General features: G+C 56.4%; 1 protein-coding gene across 3 annotated transcripts in view; it reads left to right on the top strand.

Moving 5' to 3' along the window:
* The window catches only part of TBXA2R (thromboxane A2 receptor), a 57,476-nt gene that overhangs the window by 3,347 nt on the left and 34,623 nt on the right, over positions 1 to 19,506 (top strand). The window contains exon 1 of one of the 3 annotated variants that reach the window (XM_089775050.1): positions 15,032 to 15,123. The exons of 1 other annotated variant lie outside the window; for it this stretch is intronic. The gene's annotated coding sequence lies outside the window, so the exon portion shown is untranslated. Of the gene's footprint in view, positions 1 to 15,031; positions 15,124 to 19,506 lie in introns of those variants that run through there. One more of the 3 variants, XM_075903289.2, reaches the window with a different exon arrangement.

Here is a 19,506-nt window from a genome sequence, read left to right on the forward strand (position 1 = left end):
GCTGATGTGGGAGGCCCCAGGATGTTGGGCTGTCGCTGCTGCTTGGCCTCCGCATGGGAGGGAGGGAGAACACACTGCAGGGGAGAGGCCTGCATCTGCTGGGGAGGCTGGGAGAAGGGGGCAGCCTAGCCCAGCCTCTTCCCAGCTTTGTCTACTGCCTTAGTGAGGACCTTGGCGGGTGGCAGGGGGCCAGTGGTACTGGCCTGGAGCACACGCACTGGCTCTGCTCCCGCTTTGTGCCCATGCAAAGGAGAGCAGAATCTGGCCCCAGATGCTTAGTCCCTTGAGGTCATTTGCACCCGGAGCCTCCAGAAGTCACCAAGCTGCTCAGCAACATTACAACCTCCCCTGCCGTGCCCCCGGCCCCACAAGCCATGGGCTCTGCCTAGGGCCGGAGGGGGAGAGGGGGAGGCTCTCGCCAGCCTCAGAGGCCCAGTCCCGTTAGCCCAGCCTCGCCTCGCAGGGGCCAATGCGGCTCAAGAGGCGTGAGAGGAATGGCCGACCCCCGGCAGTGCGCAAGTGCACACTGGCGCCTCTCTAGGGCTTTCTGTGGGCACCATCCCCAGCACAGCCGCAGCCTGCGGGTCGGACTCTCCCGGCGGACCAAACAAACCTGAGGCTGCAAAAGCCAACGGGCCTGTTGTTTAAACGTGGCCCCTAGGAGCTATGGCAGCAGGTCGCAGCGGTGCCGTCCAAATTCACCGTGGCAGCGTTTCCTAGTGGTGTCAGAAATACGTGGCGCCCCAGCGTGCTGAGCAGCTCCTGGGTCCGGGGCGCTGCACTGCCCTCAGGGACCCTGCTCCTGCCACTGGCACGGCACTGGCAGCAGGAGCCTGGCGGAGTCTGTACGGGCTCTACCAGCCGCAGCGGAACCCAGCCCAGGGCAGCCCGTGAGGTCCCAGCTGCAAGGCGTTTGTTCTCGCTGCTGCCTGTTTGCACGGCCCCACACTACAGCGCTGGCTTGGTTCTGTGCCAGGCCCCGCAGAACCAGCTAAGCAGGTGGGACCCAGAACTTGCCACAGCTTTCAGTTTCGAGTTACAGTGACAATTGCTCCAAAGGCCTTCCCAGGCCCTTTGCACAGACTGTCTGGAGGCTGCCCCAGGCAGCGCAGCGACAGGCTAGCCAACGCACCGCCGATGCCTGTGGCACGCGGAGGCCCACTGAGGCTGAGGGGTTCCGGTCCAGCCCAGGTCACTGCTCAGCAGCTCCTACCCCAGACTGCCGGGGCGGAGGGGGCTGGCTCTCGTGCTTCCTCAGAGCCGTGTGGAGCTGAGCAGCATGTTCCCGGCCAAGGGGAGGAGTGTGCCGTGGGGCTGCCGGCAAAGGAGTAGACGCAGGGCTCGGGGGCAACACCGGAGTAGCAGCAGGGGAGCGGTAACAGCCTGCCCCACACAGAGTGACTCAGTCCTGCTTGCCGTTGTCTGGGCCAGCCCCAGGGGCCGGCTACTCTGAGGCGTGAGGCCCTTTGAGGCAGCTTCTGTGGGTCTGTGAATGGGGCCCTGGATCCTGCCTCCGCCTGGCTGGGTGTCTGGCGTGTCAGCAGGCTGGGCCTGGGCTATGCTCGTGTGGCGCTGTACTGGGAGGCACGGGAAGTCCCAGTGCTAAGAGATGTGCGGGGGCAGGTGACAGCCGGAGGTTTGCAGGCCACAGGTAGAGCTGCACAGGCACTGGGCCACATGCAGTCTGTGGACACCAGATTGCCCACCACTGAGGATGGGAAACCTGGTGTTGTGAAGGAATAGACCAGGGCTGGGGTTTGTGACTCTTATTATCAACTCGCGGAAGGGCATTGTTGTTAAAAAACATCAAGGGAAGTTTTATTTATACTGTCCAGGAAGGGAAACTGAGGCAGGCTGAGGGGGTGCATGGGAGGTGGCTGACCCCAGTTCCAGGTGTCTAGCACAATGGAATTTGACTCTCCACTGGGGTGATCTTGGTCGCTATGGCTACGCTGCTACTGACTATGCAGCTGGGGGACGGGCAGGTTAGTACCTGGCATCTAACACCTGGTGCCACAGCCACACAGCCTGCTGTCGCTTCTAGCAAGGGTCTGGCTCCCGTGCCAGGGCTGGCACCTCCCAGTCGCTGGCCAGGCCTGGTAAGAAGAAGGAAACTTGGGCCAGATTGACATGGAAACAGTTTGCCAGCAGTCAGGAGCGTGAGAAAGCCCTGCTATGGGCCCAGTCACCTCAGCGGACAGGACTTGCGTTGCTATAGCGCCTGTGAGCAGGCCCAAACTGGGGCCTCAGTGCACGAGGCTCTACACTACAGCTGGAGCTCCAAGCTGGCTGGCTCTCAGCTAGGGCTGTCGAACTGACTCAGTCTCCCTCGCTGTAAGTGGGCTCAGTGCCGCACCACAGGACTGGGCCCCATGCCCAGCAGGCGTGCGGGTTACACTGGGCTCAGCGGTTCTGTTCTTTGGTGTGTCTCGCTGTGCCGGTGTAACCCACACACCTACTAGGGTTCACTGTCCTGTGCAGTGGCACGTAGACCCCTTACAGTGAGCTAAGAACAAGGGAGCTCTACACCCTAAGCTGCGCATCAACTGGCTTCATAGCTCAAGCCGCAGCGGTTCCTGCACCAAGCTCCTGAAATCCCAGGCTCAAATTTGCTTGGTGGTAGTTGCACCAGGCCTTGTCCTCTGTTGTAAATGACTGAACTGCACACCCTGATCTCTGCCACTGCACAGCCCCTCTGCTGCAGGCCAGCCCCAGCTGCCTGGTAGGAGCCCTAGGCCAAGACCAGGTGATGTCCCCTCCGTCTCTCTTCCCAGAAAATCTGAGCAGTGTGGCGTTCTCACAAAAGCCCCTGATCTGGTGCTAATCAGGAATGATGATTGCAGGCAGCACGCCTGTAGTCTGCAGAGTTTCTCTCCCAGAGCACCACATTCAGCTCCTGCCCTTTTCCTTTGTGAAGCTCTGAAGCAACAGGAGCAGGAAGTGAGCTTGCGGTAAAGCACCAAACAAAACCTGGAGCCCTAAGAGAACATGATCTGTTTAAATAGCGTGGCCTTGGTTGCCCTCACACTCTGACTCCAGAATGGGGGTGATTGGAATGAAAACTCCCTGCCCTTCTCACTGTTTGTTTTTGTATTTTCGTGGCCTCACTCTCACTTTCACTTTTGTGTACGGTTAATTCACTACGTGTCTTGGCTGGTAAATATCACCGGGAAGGTTGGTTAGTTTCACAGAAGCCATCGCAATAAAACCATCCTGCCTGCTTGAGCCTCGCTGTCTGGTGCGTTGTGGCCAAAATGCCAATTTCAAACAGCTTTGGACCTGGCCAGGTGCTGTTCACTTTGGAGTAAGTGGCAACCGTTGGGGAAATCAACGTGCACCATGCTGCAGGCAGTTCCACGCATACTGCTGGGTCACTGACTTCCAGGAAGTCAGAGCCTGCCAGCCAAACTGGTCTCCTGGGGTGAAAGTCCCCAGATCTAGTGAGAAGGTGGCAGGCAGTGAGTGCACAAGGAGTTGGAACAGAGTGGAAGCTCCTGGCTGGTTTTGAACTTTACCCTGGAATTGCTGTGGAGCAGCTACAGAACAGCAATAAAGCTCTGCCTGTAAACCTGGTGTTTTATTATGGGCAGGCTCCAGGCTTCTGGGCATGGTCCTAGGCACTGGAAACTGGAAGTCAGGAGGCTCATGTAAGGCTCAGTAAGGGCTGGGGGAGGAGCTAAGCCGTTGGCAGCCAGCGGTGCTGACAGAGCCAGTGTGTGGAGGTGTTGGCAGAGGAGACCTGTGCATCCCGGTAAGTGTCCTCGCGCTGTGTGGGGCTGTGCTGGGGGTCAGGGGCCATGGGTGGGGTTGGGACACTGGCTGCCTGCCAGGGCTGGAACGGCACAAGAACAATTCAGCAAGCAGCCACGCTCTGACCGGCAAATGGGTGTTGCGTAAGGGCTCCGACCGAGGCTTCAGAGCAGGTGCTTTGGCTCTAGGAGGCCAAGCTCGACTCCGGGAGGTGAGCAGCGTGCGGCGCAAAGGCGCTCAGTGCAGCTCTGGCCCTGAAGTGCCTGGTGCATGCAACGCGGGGACCCCTGAGCCCAGTGGTGGGAGCTGCTGAACTGAAGGAGACCTGGCCCCACAGGACTGCTGGCCCCAAGTCTCCCACTGGCGGGACGAACAGGGCGCTAGGCAGCATTTGGAGGGGAGAGCCTCTGCAGAGGGGTGGGCTCATCCCGTGTAAGGGACCAGGCTGGGGTGTGACCGAAGAGCTGGCGGAAGGGCTGAGGAGCTCCCTGCTCAGAGACAGCTCTTACGGCTGTAGAGAACACAGTGGGCTCTGGGTGGCCAGTTAAGGGTGAGGTGCCGATTACACCTGAGCTGGAGCAGGAGCAGATAGCAGCGCAGAGGCGACGTCTGTAAACTCAGCCGGGTTAAACGAAAAGAGGCATCTGGTGAAAAATACCCCAAGAAATGTCTGTCTGCAGCCACAAGCAGTGAACAGCAAAGCCGGAGACTGGGGAATGCCTGGGGCCGGGGCAGGAGAGTCCTTGCTGGGATGACAAAAAGAAAGGAGGGAGCTGATCAGGTCTGCTGCCAAGGGGCGTAAGCCTGGAGATGAGGAAATGGGTGAAACTCACATTGGCTCAGGGACTGCAGCAGGCTGCAGGGCCCCATGGCAGGAGGTTTTAAGGGCTGCTTGTGTGGACTCCAGTCAGAAAAGTGTTAGGTTGGCATGGCCCTGCCTCAGTGGGGGGCTGGACAAGAGGGCTGCTCGCCATCGCCGGTGAAGAAGAACCAGGGGACGTAGTTTCTTTATACTTCCAAAGAAATCTCGTTCAGCTGCGGTAGACGCTCAGGCTGCGTCTGCACTGGGGAGGTTTGGGAACAAGTGCCGTTAACATGCAAAAGTTGCCAAAAGTGCAAAACCGTCCGACCAGTTTTTCTGCTTCCCATTGTCCACGTTTCATGGCCACTTTGCTAGCACCCTGCTGACAGACAGAGCAAAGCCTTGTGGGTGAGCATCCCACAGGGCTGGGTCAGGGGAAGGCAGAGCTGATCCCTGCATTGCCTGGGATTCCCTCATAGCTTTGGGGTCTCTCCGTCAGAGGGATGTCAAAGCAGCACAGCAGCCTCTCCAGCCCTCCCTCCGCAGCAGCAGCCTGCCTGTCGCTATGTTCCTAATCCAGAACAGGAGCATCCCAACGATTTGCTCTTTGTTTGTTCCCCAAATGGAGCAGCTCACTCAGCTGTCAGACACTTCCCTGAGCTTTGAAAGGGGAGGGACACCTGCCTGCAGGGCAGCAGAGATCACAAAACACTGAGCAGAGCCATCACAGATGTAGGATACTGACAGAAGCCAGTTCTCTCAATAGAACAAACAGCAGAGTCCACACTGGCTCCTTGTCGACAGAGGTGGAGTTTTTTGTCACCAAAATTGGGTGTTTTTCCTGACAAAAGTTGCATTGCAGTGTAAACACTCTCATTGTTTTGTCACCAAATGGCAGATTTGGGGGGCAAAATGTGCCAGTGTAGACAAGCCCTTAGTCATCGTGGTGTGAGACACAAAATAGTGTCACTGATTAAAAACCAGCTCAAAGGCAGGAAACAAAAGCAGGGCTTACTTGCTGCACTGCAACTATCTGGCTCAGGGACGTGAACTGCCTGCCCCCAAGCTCAGCAAGTTGCCGCCCTGCAAAGCACCAGTGTAAACAGGCTCCCAGAGCTGTTAGCTCCTCCTCTCAGGGATGTAGTTTGCCTCAAGCGCCGGGAGAGCTTGCACCAGTGTTGGCCAGTGACCACAGGGCCGCCTCAGCGTGCTGCCGCAGCTGTGCCTGGCTTTTAGAAGTGTGGACAAAGCCTCGGCTGAACTGGGGCGTTTCCATCACGGCAGGAGGCAAACAGCTCCCGGTTCTGCACTAGCTCTAGGTGTCTGACGTGGAAAGGGGGGGCAGTGTGACCAGGCCCGCGCTGAGGCAGCCAAAGAGGGTTGCTTCCCCGGGGCCTGGTGATTTGAAAGGGCCCAGGACTCCCAGCAGCAGTGGCTGGAGCCCTGGGCCCTACATCACGGCCAGAGCCCTGGGGGGCACGTGCTGGGCAGCACCGGGGGGCCAGCTGGGGACACTAGCCACAGCCCTGCCCCTTTCACCCCATTCTAGGGGTGTAGAGCTTGCCCCCATCTTGTCTGGGGGCCCGGCAAGTCTGTCGGCCGCTCCGAAGCTGGCCATGTTTCCCTATGGGACACTGGTAACATGACTTGTGTGCAGGCACGTTCAACAGCAACCCAAGCGCTGCCGCGCAGACACGCAAATCGCCACCACGGGGACCGAGCCCCTGGCAAAAGACTCTGCGAAGTTGGTGATTTTGGTTCCCTTCCGACCTCTCAGGCTTTAGGGTTCACGCGGGGAGAATCGACGCACCCCTCTCCCTGGGGCGGTGCTGACGTGATGCCAGGCTCCCTGCCCGATGGAGCCCCAGACAGACCTGCCCCACGGCAATATGGGGGCATGCGGGGTCACGTGCCCTCCCCAGATTTCTGTCATACCGGATGTGCCCGCAGCGGCTCTCTACGCTGTGTGGGAGGAATGGGACAGAAGCTGCTTCCAGCCACAGAGGCCGGGAGGGGGTGGGTGGCCTGGCCTGTGTCTGCAGAGCTCATCCCCCGCCCCCCCGCCCTGAGGCTGGAAGCAGCTTGTCCCTTCCTGCCTGCACAAAGTCAGAAAGGCAGCTCACACCTCCAGGCTGCTGCTGGCCACCAACACAGCTCACCTGCCCCCACCCCCGCTTACAGTGCAAGCAGGAAGGGGTTAAACTGGGAACCGGATTGCAGGGGCTTCAGCCAACTAGGCCAGAGAGCAACAAGTAGTCCTGTGGCACCTCAGAGACTACCAGCGTATAGATGGTCTGGTGGCACTTGACAGACTAACAAAACATGGAGATGGGATCATGAGCTTTTGTGGGCTCAGCCCACTTCTTCGGAAGACCGGAGTGCTGGATGTCCAGAACCAGTGCCGCTCACCCCGCGATGGCCTGCTGGCACCTATTTTCCCATCTTACTTGAACTGAATGATTGAATGGGATTCCCCTCTGGCGTACTGGCACCTATTTCCTGTTTCCTGGGGTGGCTTGGCTCCAGGGGCGGATGAGAGTTTTGTGGGGCCCAGGGCAGCACAATTTCACGGGGCCCCCTTTGGAGAAAAAATAGAAAAAAGGCATCTCCCCTGTGCCCACTCCTCCAGTAGCCACACTCTGATCATGTGAGCTACCCCTCCTCATCCCCTCTCCTAACACCTCCCTCTGCACCTGCCCTGCCTCTCTCCTCTGGTGCTGGTCCCTCCCCTGCAGGTGTCTGCCCTTCTGCTTCACCCCCCGAATCCCCTGGCACCTGCCCCTTCCCTTTCCCCTGCACCCTCCTGGTGCCTCCTCCTTCCCTCCCCGCCTGCGCCCTTTGCCCTCTTTTTCCCTGATGCCCACCCCCTCACCACCCTCTGCCCCCATTTCCCTCATGCCCCTCTGTGCCCTCACACATGCCTTGCTCCATCCCCACCTTCCTCATGCTGACCCCTTCTTTCAAGCCTTCTCCCAGCACCTCCCCCTCCCTCCTTTAGCTCCCAATGCCCTTACCCTCTCCTCTCACAGCATCACCCTGTCCCCCCTTCCACTGACACCTCCCCTCCTGCCCTTTTCCTCATTGTCTCCACTTGGCCCCCTGGCATTTGTCTCTCTCCTCCACTCTGTCCCTTGGTGCCTTCCCCTTTCTTCTCCTGACCTGCCCCCTCCCCTCAGCACAAGCCCCTTCCTCTCCATCCACCTTCTGCCTTCCAGTTTGCAGGGCGGCCATGACCCCGGCCCAGGCTCCAGACCACGTGCCGAACCAAGTGGTGCCATGCTGGGCCGTGCAGTTTTAAAGTCCCGGCCCGTGACGTCACACCATGCCTGGCCGTCTCCCCTCTCAGCTGTTGCGGGGCATTTCAGCACACCACGCATGTGTTCCCTTGGCCCCACATGGCCAGTACTGGCCGGCGCCGGGGAATTTAAAGTGTGGGGCTGTGGTGCCCCGTCACAATCCCCCTCCTCCTCCAGCAGCCGCCAGCTGGCCCTTCGGTGGACGGCCCACTGGGAAATTCCCGGTATCCCGCTGGGCTAGTCTGCCCCGGCGCTAGTGCTGGGCCTATTGAAGTGCGGGGCCCGGGGCAGCTGCCCCGCTGGCCCTGCCCTATATTCACCGCTGCTTGGCTCCCAACAGAAGCTCTTAAAGAGTCCGCGACCGCATTTCGGCCCCTGGTGTGGGTTTGTTTGTTTTTTCTTCTTTTTGCTCAACAGCTTTGACCCTGGAGTACCGTCACCTTTTTTCTTACAAAAAAAGCACTGTCCAGAACCAAGAATAAATGGGGGATGGGGGGGAGGGGAGAGGCAGTGCATTTCAAAGGGAAAGCAGAGCCAGTCTGTAACAAATAGTCTATTCGTACCTTAAAGACTAGATAGTTAAAAGAGGCCGATAAGAACCATGAGTTTGCACTTGGAGAGGAAGAGCACTAACACCAGATTCTGTGCAGACATCCAGAACCATTGGTACCTTCATTGTTCGGTTAGTTGATATTGTTGCAGCCATCCAATATCGCAATTTAAACCATCTGCACGAGAGTTAAACTTGTGAATGAAGTGGAGTTCCAGCCTTCTCTGTGTATTTGGCTTGTGAAATTGGTCTGTAGCAAGACAGCCACTTGGAGATCCCTTAATGAGTGTCCAGGGAGGTTAAAGTGGTTACCAACAGGTTTTTGTTTGTTCCCTTTCCGGATATCTGATTTGTGTCCATTCTTTCTTTCCTGGAGGGACTGTCCAGTTTGTCCAATGTACATTGCAGTGGGGCACTGCTGGCATTTGATGGCATAGATCACATTAGTGGATGTTAAATGAGCCTCTGATTTGGTGGCTGATGTGGTTGGGTCCAGGGATACATTTGCTTGTATAGATATGTGGGCAGAGTTGGCACCGCAGCTGATTACAAGGCTGGGCTCCTGGATGCTTGTGATGTAGCTGTGTAGCATGGTTACCGGAAAGAAATGGATTCAGGTTGGGGGTTGTCTGTAAGCGAGACCCCTAACGATGGGGGGAAGGACGGTGAGCAGTGAGGGGCAGGGGAGGGGGAATCTGCCCAACACAGACAGTGATTTAGGGGAGTTGGGACCAGAGAACACTGGAGGGAACTTCAGAGAGGAGCCCTAGCGTGGGACCAGGCTGCGCACATGGCAGGGGGGATAAACTACTCGTACCTGCGCCACCGAGGGTCCAAATGAACCACCCCAGCTCAGGACAAGGGAGCCCTTGTGGACAGCACCATGGAGACGCCTGCTCCATGTGCTGTGCAACCAAAATTGCAAGTGCGCCGGGAGGCTGAGGAAGGGACGGACAGTGAATATTGCAGAGCATTTTCTAAGTCGTGATGTCAATCAGTGCCCAGAACGGAGCTGGTTACCACAGCGCCCAAAGGGCCGAGCCAGAAGAGGGATGAGGGGAATGAGCAGCAGTTTCCTGGGAAGAGAAGGGATGGGATACCTGGGAAGAGAAGGGACGGGATACCTGGGAAGAGAAGGGATGGGATACCTGGGAAGAGAAGGGACGGGATACCCGGGAAGAGAAGGGATGGGATACCTGGGAAGAGAAGGGATGGGATACCAGGGAAGAGAAGGGATGGGATACCTGGGAAGAGAAGGGATGGGATACCTGGGAAGAGAAGGGATGGGATACCCGGGAAGAGAAGGGATACCTTGCTGGGTTAACTCAGCAAGGGATGGACTCCGAGGATGCGTGAGGAGAGTCTGTAATGGGTCTGGCTGCTCGGGCGCAGGGGTTTCTGTTCTCCTTCCCATGGCGTAACACAGGAACAAAGAGGCATTTGTTGAGATGAAAAGGTGAGAAAGAAAACCAAAACCAATGAAAGGAAACGCTGTCTCGCGCAACGTGTGCTTAAACTGGGGGACTCATTGCCGCAAGACGTTGTTGTGGCCAAGAACTTAACAAGTTTCAAACAGAAACAACCCTGAGTGCAAGTGATCCTGACATCTTAGATTTCAGGGGTCCCAAGAAAGGAAGGCATGAGAAAAGCAGGATGGTTTTGCTCCCCACCCCCCTCCCCTGTTCCTGGCTGCCTCCTCCCAGCAGGCTGCTGCCATGGCTCCTCTAAGTCTACACTGCCACTGGTACTGGCTCAGGGGCATGACACCCCCAAGTGTAGCAAATTTCAGCTGTAAGGTGCCAGGCCTCGCCCGGCGCCCTTGCTGTGACCACGCAGCCACCTCTGCTCTTCCAGCTTTCAAGTGCAGACAAAGACTCGCTGCTGGGACAGAGACAAGAGCCGTGTGAAATCGAGGTGGATGGGCTCTGTGACATTGAGGGGCATGGGGCTCACAGCAGGGGCTGTCACCCAGGACTGCCAGGGCCCCGCACTCATCTCTCAGCATGCCCTCCTCAATCCCAGCAGGCGCGGGCGAGGGTGTGCACCAGCACCAGGAGGAGAGTGGCACGCACAACAGCGCTTTGAACCCCTGGGCGGCTGTAGGTCCACCAGCCTAGCTTTGCTGCGTGGCGAGCCCCGGGCACTGCATGCGCCACCCCAGAGAGGAAGATAAAGGTGCTGAGAAGAGACTCGTTAAGGACGTTAGAAAGCAGAAGAGGATGAAGGAAAGCGCAGGGCCTCTGCGTGGTGAGGGATGGGAGCTCAGTGCTGAAGACGCAAGGGAGGAATATTTAGCCACGTTAGTCGGCCAGGTCTCATGAAATTCATCTGCCGGTACCGAAGGCAACCTCAGAACCGTTAGCGACTCACTGGGCTGGAGGAGAGGTGAGGCCCGGCTGGCTGGAGAAGGGCAAAGGCAGAGCTTGCCTTTGGAAGGGGGAGTCTGGACCCAGCAGCCTGACTCCCATCCCTGGAAGATGCTGGAACAGATTATTGAGCAATAAGCGTGGAATCCCCCAGCAAGGGAGAGTCAGCACCTCGGGGCTCCTGGCCTAGTGGGGGGGGAAGCCGCTGACATAGGCACTGGAAGTCGGTGTGGGGGAGTGGGGGGCAGGTGCTGCAGCATCCCCAGGTTTTGCACCCAGCTTCGCCATGCCCAGGGGCCAGCCCTGCTGCCGTCCCCTGGGGTTCTGCCATCCCACGGGCTCGCAGCCCCTCGGCCCTGGGGTCCAGCCCACCATGCCTGGAGGCCCCGCTGCTGCTCAGGGTCCCGCTGCCACCCGGGCTCTGAGGCCACCTCCAGCTGTGGCTAGGTTGCCGGCTCTCCTGGCCCAGCCTGCCGGATGCCATTTCAGCAGTGTCTGGGCCAGGAGAGTTGGCAACCCTGGGGAACGCCAGCCCGGGGCAGAGCCGTGCGAATGGGGGAGTGGAACTCAGCACCCCCCTAAAATAGCTCCAGCGCCACCGGCAGCGGGGTCTGGATTTTCCAGGGCTTTGGGCCCAGTCCTACGTGCACACTAGTGCAGTGTGGGCTACAAGGAGCGTCCCTGGCGTCGGCCGGAGGAGGGAACCCGTGCCGAGTGCCAGCGCTTCGCCCTCGGCTGCGGAGGGAGTGCGGGGGCCAGTCCTGGCTCTGGGACCAGCTGCTATTTTCATTAATTGCGGCGTGACCCTGTCCCGGAGGCGCTGTGGAGGGCAGGGCTGGACTGAAATTCCTCGCAGACGAGAGCAAAGCGCCCGACCGAGCCGAACGGGCCCCACAACTGCAGACTGGCCCTGCTGGCTCGCGGCCGCCGCAGGGCACAGGGCGTGGGAACGGATCCCGCCCCAGCAGAGGGCAGCTGTGCGAAAGGCGACTAGGACTCGGGGGGGGGGGGGCTCGCTGTAGGCAAGACGGGGGAGCTGGCTGCCCCGCCCTGCCCAGCACTGCTGGGGCTTCAGCTGGAGCCCTGCGTCCAGCTCTGGGTGGGAGGGAGACTAACGGGGGAGTGACACACACGAGAGAGGGTCAGAGCCCTGAGCACTGAGGGAGGATGGAAAAGCTGCCAGGGTCCGTCGAGAACAGACCACGGCAGCACGGGGGAGTGTGGGGGACGGGGTGGGGGAGAACCTGCGACTAGCCTGCAGCCACGCTCGGGGCTGCTGGAAAGGAGCCGGCATCAGCTGCTCTCCGTGTCCTGTAAGGTCGGACCAGAAGTGACAGCCTGGGAGTCCAGAGAAACTCCCCACTCGGCCCAGGGAGGCTGTGGGGCCCGTCTCAGGCCAGGGCCGTCCGTGGGCACTAGATCCCAGCATGCGTGTCCCAAATCAAGCAGTGCCCGTGCTGCGCATGCCAAGCAGCCCCCGCCCCCACCCCAGCCGCTCTCCACCTCTCGGCCCAGGCAGCCCAGTCCCCTGCCCCCGTCGGCCCCCAGCTCTGGCGGCTGCACCGCTCCCCCTTCCGCCTGTTCTCCCACAGCCTCCCTGCCCTGTTCCTGCCCCCCAGCCCTGAGCACAGCCCCCCTGCAGAGCGGGTGGTGCAGGTGCTTGGGCTGCACAGGGCTCCGGCATTCACAAGGGTGGCCTGTTTCAGACAACGCCCTGTCAAGGCTGCTCCGGGGTCACTGGCCTCCCAAGGTCCCTCCCGCCCTGCATTCCTGTGGCCTGTGCATGCCAAGGCTGGGCAGCCTCTCCCCAGTGGGCGTCACTGCCTGCGGACGCCATGCCCTGGGCAGGCTCTGGAGCGTGGGACGGGGCCTCGGGGGCCGGGCGGGGAGGCAGGGTCATTTTTCCCACATCGCTCCTCAGGCTTCCGGCAGCTTCCTCCGCAGCAGCCGGTGCCGGGCGCTGGCAGAGACAGGATCCGGGGGGCTCATCTGGTCAGGTCCCGCAGTGGGTCTGGGGGGCCGCCTCGGCCTGCCCCATGCTCCCTAGCTGACAGCCTCCCGCGAGGTCTCCCGTCCCCAGCACGGTGCGCTCGCTCCGACGGGGCCGGGAGCCGGGCCCCGGGAAAGAGGGGACCTTTCTGTGGCATGTTCTTTCCCAGGCTGCAGCAGCTCCTGGCATCCCAAATGAAAACAGAGAATTCCTAGCGCTAGCCGAACAAGGCGGTTGCAGCCGCAGCGCCCAGAGCCAAGGGCCAGGACCAGCCCTCAAAGGGGACAGGGGCTCCAGCAACGTCAGGCGGATCCAACTCTCCAAGACCCCAGGCTGGGAGAGGCTGGGGCCTGGGTTCCAGCCTCTCTCATTTGGCAGAGAAACTGTCCCTCTTGGGAAGCAAAGCCCGGCAGGCCCCAGGCCAGTTAATGCAGCCAAGCAAATTCCTTTGCCGTGAATATTGATGGCACAAATGATGCTGCAGGAATCTCAGCATGCGATGTACCATGAGTGTGCAGCAAGCACCGTCCGGGTGCAATCCGAGTCCAGCTTCCCCAGCGGGCAGCAAGTCACCAGGCCCTGCGGCAGGCATGCCTGGAGTGGGGCAGGGGGCCCGGATGGCAGCTCTCTCGTCCGGGGATGGTGCTCACAGCACGTCTGCCCTTCTCCAGAGCCCTTTTGTCCCAGGAGCGTAACACGCTTTACAAGGCAGTGTTGTTATCGCTGTGGCACAGCTGGGGAAACTGAGGCAGGGGCCCATGCCGTGAATTGCTCCTAGGCCACGCCACGAGTCACTGATTGAGGTGGGAATGAAACCCAGGAGTCCCGATCACCCCCACAGCCTCATGCCTGCTCTGTTAACGTGCCACCCTGGGCACCTGCACCCTGCCGGGAGCAAGGCTGTGCTTGAGGGTTTGCTATAGATTGTGAGGGAGGCTCGTTCTTGTCTTTCCTTCTCTCATGGAGGCGCAGACGGTCCCATGTGATGAGGTGGCTCTGTCCCTGGCAGGGTAGATGTGATGGGTGGGTCTTTGGGCACAGTGAAGAGGAGTCCCAAGAAAAAGAATTTCCTGGTGGGAAGGGTTTGTCGTGGGGGGATTTCTCGCTTCCTCAAGTCCCGGCTTTGCTTCTTGAGCCCCCTCGCTTTGTGTACGTCCCGGCCAGCCAGCTCATACACCGTCCCCGCCAGTAATAGCCCCCTGGGCACTACTGCAGCAATTTCTGCGTCGCTGCGCTGTCCAGATGCTACTGTGCACAGTGGCCTTGTGACAGACACAGACACTGGCCTACAAGTCGCAGAAGTCAAGTTCCATCTCCAGTTCAGCGACTGGTGCGCTGTGGGATGACAGCCAAGTCTCTGCTCCACTTTGTGCCTCAGTTTTCCCATCTATAAAATGGGGTCACTGGCACTGTCCCTGGGAACATGCTGGCCCATCAGCACAGTATCTGAGCACCTTAGAGCTTTTAACAACTCTTCTGTGAGGCAGGGCAGAGCTATTCATCCCAAACTACAGCTGGGGACCTAGGCACTGAGAGGTGAAGTGACTTGCTCCAGGGCACATGGGAAGTCTGTGGCAAAGATGGGTGAGACTTGAATGCAGCTTTCTTGACCCCGAAACCAGCTTCCTAATCACCAGCCGTCCTTTCTTTCATAGGGAAGCCCCTGAATGAAAAGGACTAAGTATGCTTAGCCCCTCTCCCTACAGTGCACTGTGTATTTCTGTGGAAGGTGCGACCGGGGCCAGATTATCCATTAGGCACAGTAGTACCTCGGGCCTACAAAAAATGTAGGGCCTACAAAAATTCTTAATTGACTCAAAAATAAGAAAAGAAAACTGCTAAATCATATGTAATAATTTGCCATTTTTATTAGAATACATGTGCAAATTATGTCGGACCTGTTTGTAATGTCGGTACCTCTTCAAAGGCCGTCCTTGCCAAGTATTATTGTATCACGTTATTATAAGGTCTAAATAAACCTTTCAGAACCTAATTCCCAAGGTTCCCTGTAAACTGGGCAGCAGCGTGACCTTGCAGCTGCTTAATGAGCCCTGCCCAGGAGTTCAAGGGCTGCTTTGCAGGGAGTTGCCTTATGGGGGGAGGGGTACTTCTCTCTCAGCAGCAGTTCCATGCTGGAGATGGAGTTTGCCTCTTCCAGCTGGTAGGGAGGGGACAATAAGTGGTTGAGGGGGGAGTTTGGGGTGGGAGAGGAGAGGATTGGTGTGATTATAGCAGCTGGGTTTGGCTGTGGTTTCATGTGAGAAACTTCCCCTCCTCTCCCCTCCCAGCCCAGCAGTCTGGAGTGTGCTGGGAGAAGGGGAGCAGACTGCATGGGGTAGGTCGGTCCTGGCTGGCATCTGTGTGCTGAGGTAGGGGGAATTTGTTGGGTGTCCTGACTCACTCCTGTCTGGTCTGCAACTGTTGGTGCAAGGGAGAGACATAGAACTCTCTCCTGGGCTGGGGGAACAGGTTGCATGGGGAGGTGGTGATATGCTGGGGTAGGGGCCATGCGGCTATATGGAAGATGAGGATGCTTCTATGGAAACTTCATTTGTCTCATTAATGCATCAGAGGGAAGTTAGTCAAATATATCTTCCCTTTTCGTGTTGGGGCTGGAGTGAGGAATATTAATTACCAGCTGATTGGTGACATAATTACAAATTTAAATACGCGAGGAAAATATGACAGGGGAAAGAATAATGTAGCACCCACTGTTAGACTTGTCGGCTGCGTCTAGACTGGCAAGTTTTTCCGCAAAAGCAGCTGCTTTTGTGGAAAAACTTGCCAGCTGTCTACACTGGCCACTTGAATTTCCACAAGAACACTGACTTCCTACAGTCTGAAATCAGTGCTTCTTGTGGAAATACTACGCTGCTCCCGTGCGGGCAAAAGCCCTCTTGTGCAAATGCTTTTGCGCAAGAGGGCCAGTGTAGACAATGCGGGATTGTTTTGCGCAAAAAAGCCCCGATAGCAAAAATGGCGATCGGGGCTTTCTTGCGCAAAACCGCGTCTAGATTGGCACGGACGCTTTTCTGCAAAAAGTGCTTTTGTGGAAAAGCGTCCCTGCCAATCTAGACGCTCTTTTCTGCAAATGCTTTTAATGGAAAACTTTTCCGTTAAAAGCATTTGCGGAAAATCATGCCAGTTTAGTCGTATGCACACACCAGTGACTCCTCAGCAGTGCTAGACCAAAATATTTTTCACCTAGTATCAGGAGGAAAAGATAAAAAGCTTGCTTTTGGCAATGTTGAGTTTGTTAACAGGAGGTAACCTTCCTGGAGATGTTAGCCTGAGCTAAAGATTAGTTTGTTTGGAGGGAGACAGATCCTGAGCAGACAAATAAAGAGTGTGGAGAGATTCTGCATTCATAGATCTTAATGCAGGATCTGAATTCACTTGTATTGGTGTTTTTGTATTGTAAATCAGTTAGGTTGCTTTTGTAGATAAGGATTATGTGGATAGGCCTAGCTCATGATATTTGCGTGATTATACTTCCAAGAAAGTTTACATAAGTGGTATAGTTCTGGCTCTGAGTAGTCAATGGGTGTACTAGGTGTGATGCTAAGTGTGTTGTAGGATGAAGACTGTATTTGCAAGCTCTTTAAAAAATGGATCTGCCTACAAACTCTGACGCCATGTGTTAAAATGCTGCTCTGGCTGGAGCTTCTACTCTTTGAGTTGGTGACCCACACAATGTAAAAGTTTCAAACAAGGATAACTTTTATCAGTGCTTACAGATCTCTGTTTCACTTGCATAGCATTCATGTAAAATACATATCACCAACCACCTGATTTTTTTTTCCCTTCCTGTTTTCATGTGTGTGGCCTTATTTATTTTCTGTGTTGCTTTATTACTTATTTTTACTGTTCTATGGTTATGAACTATTGATCAAATCAAGAGTTAACATTCCAGAGAAACTGTATAAGCCTGAGTGCATGCCTTTTTCTCTTGTTTCCCGTGTAAGTAAACATAGTATTAATATTTGCAAGGAGAGCATGACTATGTTCACTTGACTCAGATTGCTTTAGCATTTTAAAGCTGGGCTATGTGTGGATAATACACGTTTTGGTGTGTTTCATAGCTTGAGTTGTCAGAAAGGATGATGAAATACATGTGGTACCAGGGTAGTGTTAATTTCCTTCTATTTGATATTAAACATTGCTCCTCGTTAATTATCCCTTGTTTTAAAATTTGTGTCTTCCATACCTACAAGCTGTTTAAAATATATATTTATATCTAGGTTTTTTTTGTTTGTAGTGGTGGTGCACAGAAGAAAATTCAACCTGCCCAAGAATGGAAAAAGTTAGAGGGAACACTGCTTATCACTACAGTGTTTGCATTGCAGTCACAGTTGTGTTTCAGAAACCCTAGGCTGCTCTTAAACACTGTCTGTGGGGAAACGTATGGCCAGCATCGACCAATGTGCTGTTATTTTGTAAATGATGTTGAACGATCTTGAGACACAATGTTGCCGAGTTACCTCGATGCATTGCTCTGTGGATTTTACAGTCGTAGTGGCGGCTACATCACCTCACTATTCTCCTTATCAGTCGATTATCTATCAGGTGACTCCTAAGTATAACTGTAGTATACAACAAAATGGCTGTTATTTTAGAATGAAGGACCATGAATTCCTCAGGAGAATATCAGGAGTGAAAATTAAAATGGGTGATATTAGGTGTATAGGGGATAGTCTAATTCAAGAGCCTACAATTATGAGCATGCCTAGGCCTACAAAGAGCTTAATCCGGCCCTGGGTGCAACTCTCCAACTCCACCCAGCTGCCTTTGTACTGGGGCTTCCGGCCTCTTTCCTCGGCACCAGGGCTAATGCAAACCCTCAAGCACAGCCTCACTCGTGGCAGCCAATGCTCAGCTGTCAGGTGTGCAGGTTCACTGGGTGGCATGTTTACAGGGCAGGCATGAGGCTATGGGGATGATCAGGACTCCTGGGTTTCATTCCCGCCTCTATCAGTGACTTGTGGCATGACCTTGGAACAATTCATGGCATGGGTCCCTGCCTCAGTTTCCCCAGCTGTGCAATGAAAAGCACATTGAGCTCCCTGCACCCAAAGGGCTCTGGAGAAGAGCAGAGGAGCTGTGAGTGGCCATTCCCTGACAAGTGAGCTGCCATCCGGGCCCCCAGCCCCACTCCAGGCATGCTGGGGCCTGGTGGCTTGCTGCCTGTTCAGGCGGCTGCAGGGATTTCCCTACACCCCCCTATGGGGTGTATACCCCCCCCTAATTTCTCCAGCACCCCACCAGTTTTGTGAACTTTGGTACCATACAGCCCACCTCCACTCTCACGGTCTCACCTCTCATCGGCCCTGACACACCCCTCCGTAAATTTGACACCCCCCCCCCATTTCAGTTCCTGGGGAGGCTACTGGGTGGCTGGGAGGAGGATACAGACAGAGCGGGGGTGAGGTGGACTGTGTGCTTGTCTTTCAAACATCAACTGTAAATTCTGCGGCTGAAAGCCTGGCTGGGGGGTTGCTGCGCCGCGCAGATGTGATGGTTTCCTCTTTGAACTGAGCTAGCACCTGCAGGCGGGATGGGTTTGCCATGAGCTACGTCTGTGCTCTGAAAGAGAAAGCGGAAAACAAGCAGAACAAAAGACACTGCAGGGCTTGGAGCATGTTCAGCATATGCTGCCTGTCCTGGCCGTGATTTGAGTGTGACGGGTGAAAATATAAATCCGGTGTTTGTATTACACCGTCTACAAATGCATTTGGCTTATAAAAACCCAGCGAGGCAAAGAACAATGATTAAAATCAAACAGAGATTAGAAGCAAAATTCTGGGGAGGGGGCTAGAGTGGGAATGGAAGGAATGTGGGAAGAAAAGGTGTCAGGGGGTCCCATGATCATTCAGCTACTTCCAGGAAAGCAGCCCCCACCTCTGGGAATTTGCCTGGAGTGTACCCCCCGCAGTGCCCCTGTCCAAGGCTGGCTCTGCAGCTTGGGGCTGCTGTTTGGGTTTCCCTCTCTGAGCACGTACTGGTGTTCTGCCCAGCACTAATACAAGCAGCAGGTTTTCGTAGAATCACAGAAGATCGGAGTAGTGGGATGTAAAATCCCATTTAATTGGTTACCGGCCTGCCGGAGCAGCCCCTTCCTGCAAAGGGCAGGGACCAGAACCAGTAAGTCTCACCCAGTAAGGGTGAAACTTACCAATTAACTGATTAAACATTCACATCCTTATAGAGTTGGAAGAGATCTCAGCAGATCTTTTGTGCTCAGAGAGGGACCAACCCCAACTCAGTCATCCCAGCCAGGGCTGTGTCAAGCTGGGACTTAAACCCCTCTAGGGATGGAGATTCCACCCCCTCCCTAGGGAACCCAGCCCAGCCCTTCCCCCCCCCTAGGGAAATCGCTTTCCTAATACCCAGCTGTGACGGCGCGTTGGGGTCCCCCGTCTCCTGCACCCCGAAATGGCACAAACAGACTGCACCAGCCGGTGGACTAGAGGAAGTTTATTGCCTCTCCAGGATACAGCACAGCACAGATGGAATCTGGTCACAGAGCTGGGCCAGGATGCCTCAGGCCCCCTTGAGATGGGGGAGACTGGGCCCCTAAACTCCAGCCCCTCTCCCTAGACTGTCTCCTCCATGCTCCCAGCCAGCAACTCACTAACCCTCTTCCAGCCCTGCCCCCCAGCCAGGGCAGCATCCACCTTCCTTTGTTCCTCTCCATGGGGGGTGTCTGGCCACTGGTTTGCATAGTGACTCATCCTGTTTTGCTGGGTCGTGGT

This window comes from Pelodiscus sinensis, chromosome 32, assembly GCF_052426305.1.
Source record: "Pelodiscus sinensis isolate ZL-2025 chromosome 32, ASM5242630v1, whole genome shotgun sequence".
Lineage (NCBI taxonomy): Eukaryota > Metazoa > Chordata > Testudines > Trionychidae > Pelodiscus > Pelodiscus sinensis.